This window comes from Mus musculus, chromosome 4 (genome assembly GCF_000001635.26).
Source record: "Mus musculus strain C57BL/6J chromosome 4, GRCm38.p6 C57BL/6J".
Classification (NCBI taxonomy): domain Eukaryota; kingdom Metazoa; phylum Chordata; class Mammalia; order Rodentia; family Muridae; genus Mus; species Mus musculus.
Window position 1 is genome coordinate 123270491 of NC_000070.6, and position 11023 is coordinate 123281513.

Consider the following 11023-nt stretch of genomic DNA (forward strand, 5'->3'; position numbering starts at 1 on the left):
TGTATAGCCCTGGCTGTCCTGGAGCTCACTTTGTAGACCAGGCTGGCCTCGAACTCAGAAATCCGCCTGCCTTTGCCTCCCGAGTGCTGGGATCAAAGGCATGCACCACCACGCCCAGCGGCATTTTTTTAAAGATTATTTTATGTATATGAGTACACTGTATCGGTGCAAATTGAACTCAGGACCTCTGCTCACACCGGCCCCGTTTGCTCCAGCCCAAAGATTGATTTTTTATTATTATATATAACTACACTGTAGCTGTCTTTAGATACACCAGAAGAGGATGTCAAATCTCATTACAGGTGGTTATGAGCCACCATGTAGTTGCTGGGATTTGAACTCGGGACCTTCAGAAGAGCAGTCAGTGTTCTTAACCGCTGAGCCATCTCACCAGCCCCACAAATGGCATTTTTAATAGGTCATGAGATCTCTTTTCTCTATAAATTTTATCTTTTTTAAAATTTTATTTATTTATTATGGATACAGTGTTCTGCCTGCATGTATGCCTGCAAGCCAGAAGAGGGTACCAGATCTCATTATAGATGACTGTGGGCCACCATGTGGTTGCTGGGAATTGAACTCGGGACCTTTGGAAGAACAACCAGTGCTCTTAACCTCTGAGCCATCTCTCCAGCCCAAATTTTTATCTTTTTTAAAGAAATAAAAATTTATTTTTTTTATGTGTTTATTATTTTTTGTGTTTGTGTGTTTCTGAGTATATGTTTACCACATGTATGCCTGGTGCCCATAGATGCCAGAAGAGGGCACCAGAGCCCTTGGAACTAGAGTGACAGCCAGCCAGTTGTGAGTCACCAAGTGGGTGCTGGAAATCGAACTTGAGTTCTTCAGAAATCACCCAGTGCCCTTAGCTGCCGAGGCATCTCTTCAGCCCCTGTAACACTTACCTTAAAAACAGGCCATAATGATCTTTCCTTCTGACACAAACTATTGTGTTGTTGTTGTTGTTTTGAGACAGTCTCTCTGTGTAGCCCTGGCTGTTTGACTGGCCTCTGAATGCTGAGATTAAAGTCATGAGCTACCATACCTGGCTCTAGAGTTTTGTTTTTGTCAGGAGATAAAGAAGGAAGAGACTCAGCTGGGCAGTGGTGGCGCACGCCTTTAATCCCAGCACTTGGGAGGCAGAGGCAGGCGGATTTCCGAGTTCAAGGCCAGTCTGGTCTACAGAGTGAGTTCCAGGACAGCCAAGGCTATACAGAGAAACCCTGCCTCAAAAAACCAACAACAACAACAAAAGAAGTAAGAGGCACCCAGTATGGTGGTACTCACCTTTTATCTCTGCACTTGGGAGTAGAGGCAGGCAGACCTCTGTGAGTTCAAGGCTAGCCTGGTATACTTGACTACATCTGGAATTAACTAAAATTCAAGCAGCTGGGGATCCCTGAAAGGGACACCCCTCTTCTTCCTCTTCCTTCCCCTGCCTCTCTCTCTCTAAGACAGGCTATCACTCTGTAGCTGTGACTATCCTGGAGCCTACTATGTAGACTAAGCTGACCCAGAACTCACAGAGATCCACCTGCCTCCCAAATGCTGGGATTAAAGGTGTACACTATTATGGCCAGTTGGGCTTCTTTCTTTATTAAACCATTTGAAGTGAGAAGACCTTCTTTTGATCCAGACAGTTTGAGGTGGGAAGACCACCTTTAATTTGGGGCACACCTTCTGTTGGCAGCCTATGTAAAGGACATGGAAGAAGGAAGCTTGCTCTTGGCCTGCTTGCTCTCACTCTTTGCTACCAAGTCCATTTCTTCACTGCCAATAAGCACCTACTCTAAGCCATTTTAAGCTTACCCCAGTCTAGCTTACAAATGAATGAGACTCAGACTGTGGTTATTTTATTTGGTCTTGACAGTTACTGGGGGGAGCCTCTAATCTACTTTTCTGACTGCTGGCCTGGCTACTTCCCCAGTGGTGTACCCCAAATATTTGCTGTTTCTCCTGGCCATGTGCTGGCGGTTCATCTTCCCTCATGGCAGCCTCCTCCCCCATTCCCCTCCGTGTTTTTTCTTCTCTCGACTGGCTCTGTAACCCCCAACCAGGTAATTCAAAACCTGCCTACCTCTAATCCCTCCAGTAATTGGCTGTCACCATTTTTATTTAACGAATAGTTTTAAATTATGGAACAAGGCTTGCACCACAAAATCACTCAAAACTAGATCTTTGGGTACAGAATTTAGCATTACACTATGTAGCAACAGACCAAACTTCAATACCTACTTCATGAGCGTTCTGGCATATATAAAGACCAGCTGAGACATCCGGCTCTATAGACTGAACAGCTACTGGATTCTTGGGCCTTCCATTAGTAGAGAGCCATTGTTGAACTGGCTGGACCATAGCCTCAAAGCCATTCTAGCATCTCTCTCTCTCTCTCTCTCTCTCTCTCTCTCTCTCTCTCTCTCTCTCTCTCTCTCTCTCTCTCTGTGTGTGTGTGTGTGTATAGACATAGTCTTACTGTGTAATCCAGGCTGGTAAAAGTAGCTTTTTTTTTTTTTTGAGTCTTGGGGGCAGGTCAGGAAGCTAAGCCTCCATCCAGTCTGCAGTTCTTTCTCTAGAGCAGTCGTTCTCAACCGTCCTAACACTGCAACCCCTTAATACAGTTCCTCATGTTGTGATCCCCCAACCATTAAATTACTTTCACTGCTACTTCATAACTGTAATTTTATTACTGTTCTGAACTGTAATGTGTTTTCTGTATAATGCGAATATCTGCGTTTTCTGATGGTCTTAGGTAACCCCTGTGAAAGGGTCATCTGACCCCCAAAGGGGTTGCGATCCACAGGTTGAAAACCACTGCTCTAAAGTCAAACCTCTTCTCTCCTGAGAAATACGTCCGACATGAGATTTTCATGACTAAGAGGTTCTGTTCCCAAGGTCTAGGCCTAGATTTCCCAAGAGGCATTCTCTTGACATGAAATAAATTTGGGGTGTAAATTCATTACCAACCTCAAGGCTGTCCACTCGAGGCAGAATGAGTAAAACCATAGCACGTAGCACACGGCAGGTGTGCAGGTTTGGATCCTCCCAGAAGCAGACTGGTGGGATGAGGTACATAAGAGATTTATTTGGAGAAATGACTGGGAGGGAAAAAGAGGGGAAGAGAGAGGGAGACAGAGAGAGAGCCTTCAGATCAAGGCCATGATATAGACCTGAGAGCTAAGCAAGAAAACAGGAAGAAACAATTGGGTACATCCAAATCTATTAGAAAAGACCCGTTCTGTAAAGAAATAGCCCCATTCAGATCTCTACTATGCTCAGTATGGGCTGGAGCAGCATGAGGAAAGAGTAGCCTCAGCAAGGGCACAGTCAGTCCTCAAAACAGAATGACAGCTGTCAATCAAGTTCACTCCCCGTGGCAAGTTGTCTTACAAGCGAACCCGGTTACTCCCCCCAACCCCCAGCAGTGATGTTACTACGCACCCTGTGCGTGTTGAGAGGGTTCAGGGAAGTGACACATGCGAGCTCAATAAATGTCAGTGATGGTTATTATTAGCATCACTGTGAGATGTAAGATGTAGGCAGCGGGAGAGTGAGAACAAGGAGATAGTTACGTCTCAGCCCACTCTTGCTGGCTTTCGTGATCTCGGGCCGTGACTCTCCAGGTTGAGAATGGCGCCCAGCATGTGAGAGGCACTACACGGTGTAACGGATTTGTGTCGTCATTTTCAAATAATAGCACTAGAGGAATGATTTCTGGAAATGTCATACTCTGGCGTGGTGTCGCAGGATCTCTGTGAAGTCTCTATTCTGCTTTGTAGTTTTCTGTTTTAACATAGGAACACACACACACTGCCCTACGCACATGCATCCAGTACACACACACATTCAGGAGGCACAAGCTGTTCTGTCCCAGACTCATCTAGGTTCCAGGTTTATTTCTCTGCTCACAGCATCCATGAAAATGTTACATTGTAATCACGCAACGTTACCCGCTGTCCTGGGGATGCTCACTGTGTGTCTGGGACTCTGTGGAAATTTTATCTATTGTCTCTCATCTTATTTCTGCTTTATTATAGAGGAAATCAAGGCTAAGAGCTAGGGAGTGGCTTTCACAGTTTATACATGGCTTCAAGGTTTCCTAAAGACATCCGTTTGGAGAATTCATTCATTGCCCTAGTTTCATTTCCTCTTTTTTTTATATATTTACTTATTTCATACGCATAAGTGTTTTTGCCTACCTGTGTGTTTGGTAACTAGAGAGGTTGGAAGAAGGTATGGGGTCTCCTGAAACTGGAGTTACAGATAGTTGTGAGCTGCCATGTGAATGCTGGGAATTGAACCTGTCTCTTGGAAGAGTAGCAAGTGCCTTTAAAATAAAATAAAATAAAATAAAATAAAATAAAATAAAATAATAAAAAAAAAGCAAATAACACTTTATTCTGTCATTTTCTTTACAACTGAAACTCTGGGAATTCAAAATTAACATCCTTGCCTGTGAGCTTCTTGTACACAGCAGAAAAAGTTTGGACCTTGTGCTCCACGTTGTTCTGCTGTGCTTTGTCTAACTGAACATTTATGAGCCGGCTGCCATCCAGTTTCACATGAATCCTCTTACCCACAACTTCGCTTGGGAAGACCGAGTCTTCAAGGATGGCACCATGCACTGCTGTCAGGGTGCGGCTTCTGGGGCGCTTTTACTTATTTTTCGTATGGCTTTTCCGGGTTGGCTTGGGCAGAATCCTCCTCTGAGCAATGAGGACTATACGCATCCCACTGAACTTTTTCTCCTATTCATGAACTAACCAGACTTGGATTTTCTGGAAAGATTTAAGCTGAGGAACTGGTATAAAAATTACGATAGCTTTCTGACCACCACCAACTTCAATTTCCTTGGCTGTGGTGATGTTGAGTGCCTTGAGATCTGCGTTCATCTCCAGCTCGAGCAGCGCCTGAGAGATGCCAGACTCGAACTCATCCAGATTCTCACCATTGGGCTTCCCGATCTTGGCCCTCGAGCCGAGCATGGCTTCATCCTTACAGAGTGCCGGCTTAGAAAGAGTATAGCAAGTGTTCTTAACTGCTAAGCCCCTGCTCCAGCCCTTCAGCTCTTTTCTATGTCCTGCTTTCCTTTATTTTAATGTATTTCATTTATTATTTGTGAATTATTTATTCATTATCGTTGTATTATTGATATATATGGGGGGGCAGTGCACACATGCATGGAGGTTAAAGGACAGCTTTGCAGAGTCAGTTCTTTCCTTCCGGCTTCCGTGGGTTCTGGGGACTTAACTCAGGTTTGCATGGTGAGCACTTTCCCTGCTGAGCCATTTCCCCTGGAGCTTCCTTTATTGTTTATTTCATTATTATTATTATTATTATTATTATTATTATTATTATTATTATTATTATTGTGCTGAAGTGAATCTAGAGCCTCATGCCCTAGGAAGCACGTCCATAATGGAGCTGTGTTTCTAGTGTAAACAAAGGTGGGTGTGATGGTGCATACCTGTAAAATTCCAGCATAAAAGGAAGATCCAAGAATACAGGGCCATTCTTGGCTGCATGATGAGTTCAAAGCCAGCCTAGGCCTCATGAGACCCTTTGATAAAGTAAATATCATTTTAAACTTGAAAGTACAGCTGTGTTACCACCTTCTCTGGGAAGCCGTTCCCAGTCATCACCTCTGCGTAGATTATTTTTTCTTTTTCCCGAGGGCCCAGTCTATGGTGCTCAATTCTATAAGTCTCGGGGACAGATCAATATTCTTGCCACTAGACTGTGTTCCAGGGAAAGGATGGTGCTTTCTCTGTTTTGATAGTCGGGTCCAGCCTAGGTCTCTTCCAGCAGGAAAATAGTTATGAGTCTCTTTTTTTTTTTCTTTGGTTTTTCAAGACAGGGTTTCTCTGTATAACCCTGGCTGTCCTGGAACTCACTCTGTAGACCAGGCTGGCCTCGAACTCAGAAATCTGCCTGCCTCTGCCTCCCAAGTGCTGGGATTAAAGGCATGCACCACCACGCCCAGCTACGAATCTCTTTACCTACACCCTTGACCTCTATTCATGATGGGTTTTGCAGACTAGTTCTAGCTTTTCATAGTTCTAACTTTTAAGAGTCTGGTTCTTTAGCTGGGTAGTGGTGAGTCCTGTTTTTAATCCTAGCACTCAGGAGGTACAGGCAGATCTCTGAGAGTTCAAGGCCAGCCTGGTCTACAGACTTGAGTTCCAGAACAGCCAGCTACACAGAGAAACCCTGTCTCAAATAAAAAAGGAAAGGAAGGAGGAAAGGAAGAGAAAAATGTATAGTCTGGTTTTTGGTGATACTACACATTTAATTCTGAGTTTCAGATCTGAAAATAAACGGCTCATTCCTAAGCATTTTCTAACTACAAAGGCCAGAGAGAAGCCAAATAGATTCACAGGTCTCAAAAGGGAGAGAACGTATCTTCTCTTTCCTGAGGAAGGGCATGGCCTTCCTTCCCAAGACTTACTGAGCCTATCCTGTAGTTAGGAAGCTTAGTGCTATGCTCCAAAGTTGTGCAGCCTGCTCCAAAGGCCTGAACCCAACCTGGAGGATCTCGGAGAGTCAGGCTGTGGGTAAGGAAGGTCCTTCGTGCACACAGGGCAGAGCCATTGTTGCTCGCGGGAAATAGAGCTTTTGTAGATAGCAGTGGCCTCCCTGGCATGGCTAGCTGCTCTCACTGTCTGGAGCTCTCCTGAAGGAGAGCATCCCTAGCGTCTTTGGCTCACGTGAATACACAGGTACTCCCGTTTCTCCTAGGCCCGCTGCCCTGTGAGTGTTCAGCTCAGAGCTCTAGCCTCACTCAGCACTCAGAGCACAGAGGCTTCTTCAGACTGCCCATAAAGTCTGTTGACTACATGAGCATATGAGTCTAGAAGGCCAAGCCTTTATACCTCTCTGTGTGAAAGCATCACCCGCAAAGGCCCACGAATAGCCACTCCCCTCCACTTTCTCCTCTCATCCCGGAGCATATTCTCCGAACACACCAGCACTGTCTGTAAAGTACAGATCCATTAAAAGCGAGTTCTGCCTCAAGTAACAAAGAACCTGTTCCCAACCCAGGAAGAATGCACTGATTTACATGAAGGTACACAGGCTTCCCTTTGCATCCCTGGCCTGGTACCTCTTTAAGCCTCTTCCTACCAGCCTTCTGTCATTCGGAGATACTATTTAAATCTTGCAGCCTGAATGTCCCTGAAACTCCTGGGATGCCACACATAGTTCCAAAGGGGCACACACTCTCCCCTCAAGGCTAATTGATATCTTGTGGCTTCTTGTTTGTTTGTTTGTCTGTCTGTCTGTTTGTTTCAAGACAGGATTTCTCTCTGTAGCTCTGACTGGCCTGGATCTCACTCTTTAGACCTGGCTGGCCTTGAACTCAGAATAGAGATCTGCCTGCCTCTGCCTTCCAATACTAGCACAACACCCAGCTTGTTTTTATTTTTAAATACAGGGTCTCTCTATAATCCTCCCAGTCTTGGAATTCGGTCTATAGACGAGGCTGGCCTCAAATGCAGAGGCTCCTCCTTCCTCTGCTTCCCCAGGACTTGCATTAAAGGTGTAAGCCACCACGCCCAGAAGTTATCCTATATGTTTAGCTAGGTGAATCTGAACTTCTCAGATTTCCCATGAACTTGAAACCATCCTAGACTTTCCCCTTCTCTTCTCTTCTACGTGCAAATTAGTCACAAATTATATTCTCTAAATATTACTTTTTTTTTTTTTTGGTTCTTTGAGACAGGGTTTCTCTGTGTAGCCCTGGCTGTCCTGGAACTCACTTTGTAGACCAAGCTGGCCTCGAACTCAGAGATCCACCTGCCTCTGCCTCCCGAGTGCTGGGATTAAAGGCGTGCGCCACCACGCCCGGCTTAAATATTACCTTTACAAAAAGAAAAAAGAAAAAAAATAGAGTCTTGCTGGGCATGGTGGTGCATGTCTTTAATCCCAGCAAGGGAGGCAGAGGCAGGCAGATTTCTGAGTTCGAGGTCAGCCTAGTCTTCAAAGTGAGTTCCAGGACAGCCAGAGCTACACAGAAAAACCCTGTCTCGAAAAACCAAAAAAAAAAAAAAAAAAAAAAAAAAAGGGGGGGGGTGCTGGAGAGATGGCTCAGTGGTTAAGAGCACCGACTGCTCTTCCGAAGGTCCTGAGTTCAAAGCCCAGCAAACAGGTGGTGGCTCACAACCATCCGAAATGAGATCTGATGTCCTCTTCTGGTGTATCTGAAGACAGCTACAGTGTACTTAGATATAATAATAAATAAATCCTTTAAAAAAAAAAAAGAAAAAATAGAGTCTCACTTTTTACTTCAAGTTGGCCTTGAACTCATGACTGTCTGTCTGCCCTCACTTCCCAAGTACTGGGAATACAGCTGCCTTACCTGGCTTTAATGTATCTTCAATTATGAAATTTCAAGGGGCTGGGGGAAATGGCTCAGTTGGCAAAATGTCTACAAAATGCAAATCTGAGGATCTGTGTTCATGTCCCGAAGACCACTGACACTCACGAGCCAACCAGTCTAGCTAAGTCAATGAGCCTCAGATTCAAGGAGAGAAGACCTTGTCTCAAAAAATGGAGTCATAGGATGGCAAAATGGCTCATCAGGGGCGGGCACCTACCACCAAGCCTGAGTTCTGTCCCTGGCCCCACATGGTAGAAGGAGAGAACGGATCTGCAAGATGTTCTCTGACCTACAGTCGGTGGGGCACCCACATAAATAAATAAATGGTTAATTTTTTTGTTTTTGTTTTTGTTTTTTTCAAGACAGGGTTTCTCTGTATAGCCCTGGCTGTCCTGGAACTCACTCTGTAGAACTCAGAAATCCGCTTGCCTCTGCCCCCCAGTGCTGGGATCAAAGGTGTGCGCCACCACGCCCGGCGGTTAATTTTTTTTAAAGGCAGAAAGAGATCAAGGAGGATGCCTAATGTTAACCTCTGACCTCCATGTGCATATGTGAACACACCCATAGGAACACATATATATACCAAAATACACATACAGAGAGAAAGAGAGAGAGAGACCACTACCACACAGCAACAGCAGCTGAAACAGCTACAAGAAAAAAAAAAAAAGGTAGAGAAACTTCTTCACCTCCCTGCCCCCCACCTCACTGGCTTCTCCTCAGAGGTGGCCATCTGGCCCTCATTCCAGTCCTCTGCCCCCTTTCATTCCAAAGTCAGAGCTCCTCTGTTTCATTTTCCACGTAACATAATTTTAGCCATAACAGTTACCTCTAGTCATTCCTCAGCTTTGCATTCTGATCTTGGGGATAAAGTCCAAGGTCCCCTCATGTCATCCTGGCCTTTACAGAACAGCAGCCCTGTAGGCTCAGCAGGAGCCCGCTTACTTATACGAGATGCTCCTTCCCTTCAGAACTCTCCCCTTTGCTTAGCTTCATAGTGATAGCTTTTATTTACTTACTTTTTTTAAAGATCTATTTATCTTTTATTTCATGTGCATGGGTATTTGCCTACATTGTGCCTAGTGATTAGGAGGCCAAAGAAAGGGTCAAATCTCTTGGAACTGGAGTTACAGAAGGTTATAGAAGGTTAGCATCATATAGGTGCCAGGAACTGAATGAACCTAGTTCTTCTGTAAGAACGGCACGTGCTTTTAACTGATAAGCTATTTCTTCAGCCAATTATTTATGTATTCCTTTATATATTTACTTATTTTCCCCTGAGACAAAATCTCACTATATAGTTATATAGTCCTGGAAGCCTTGAAACTTTTATTTTTTTGCAGGGTGAACCGACAATGGAGGTCTCTCTATGTAATCCTAACTTTCTTGGCACTTGCTATGTAGACCAAGCTGGCCTAGAACTCACAGAGATAAGCCTGCCTCTGCCACGGGAAGGAATGCTGGGATTAAAGGTGTGCCCCGCCACACCCAGCTGGTCTCTGAGCATGCTAGGCTGACTTTGAACTTATAGTAATCCTGCTTGTGGTTCTCAAACTCTGGGAGTATAGGTGTGTACCACCACACACAGCTTCTACATACCTGTGCAAAAACTTTACATGTACTTATATGCTAAGCATTAATAGGCTCTAAAGGAATTTTTTAGATTTATTCTTTTACTTGTATTTATGTGAGTGCCTGCCTGTATGTACATGTACTGCATTCAGATTCCCTGGACCTGGAGTTATAAGGGATTATAATCTGCCACATGGTTGCTGGGAATCAAACCCAGTCTCTCTGTAAGAGCAGCAAGTGTTCTTGACCGCTGAGCTCTCTCTCCAACCCCTTGTGTTAATAGACTTTATTAGGCTACTTATAGATTAAAATTCAGCGAAGATAGCAGGATGACAGTTGTGGAGGCAGGAAATTCTGAACTAGACCGTCATGAGCGTAAAAGCATGTGGCGTTTGCTTATCTATGCCTTGAATTCATGTGCTTATTCAACAGACAGGTATTGAGCATTTAGTCTGTGCCATGTTAGACGTCATTTAAAGGTCTTGTTCTCATAAGGCTTGTGTATAGGGAAAGACAGACACTAAATGAAGAAACAGGCAAAATGCCTGAGACTAGAGTGTTTGGAATCCTCCCTTTTTTAGATTATGGAATATTTGCAGAAAAATATATCTTAGGAATAAAGCCATAAAGCCCAAATCTTTTTTTTTTTTTTTTTGGCTTTTCAAGACAGGGTTTCTCTGTGTAGCCCTGGCTGTAGACTAGGCTGGCCTCAACCTCAAAGATCCACCTGCCTTTGACTTCCAAGTGCTGGGATTAAAGGCACAAGCCACCACCCACCCAGCTGTGGCTGACTTCAAAATTGTTAAAATCCTCCTGCTTCCGCCTCCCAAATGCTGAGATTAAAGGTGTGTACCACCACTTTCCAGCTTTTTTTTTTTGGTTTTTGGGGTTTTTTGGTTTTTTGTTTTTGTTTGTTTTGTTGTTGTTGTTGTTTTTTGGCTTTTTTTTTTTTTTTTTTTTTTTTGGTTTTTCGAGACAGAGTTTCTCTGTATAGCCCTGGCTGTCCTGGAGCTCAGAAATCCACCTGCCTCTACCTCCCGAGTGCTGGGACTAAAGGCGTGCGCCACCACGCCCGGC

At 44.4% G+C, this 11023-nt stretch overlaps 1 pseudogene; it reads right to left on the reverse strand.

Annotated features, from left to right (window-relative positions):
• Positions 1 to 4383: 4383 nt before the first annotated feature.
• Positions 4384 to 5056, reverse strand: Gm12900 (annotated as a pseudogene).
• Between the last annotated feature and the right edge of the window lie 5967 nt (positions 5057 to 11023).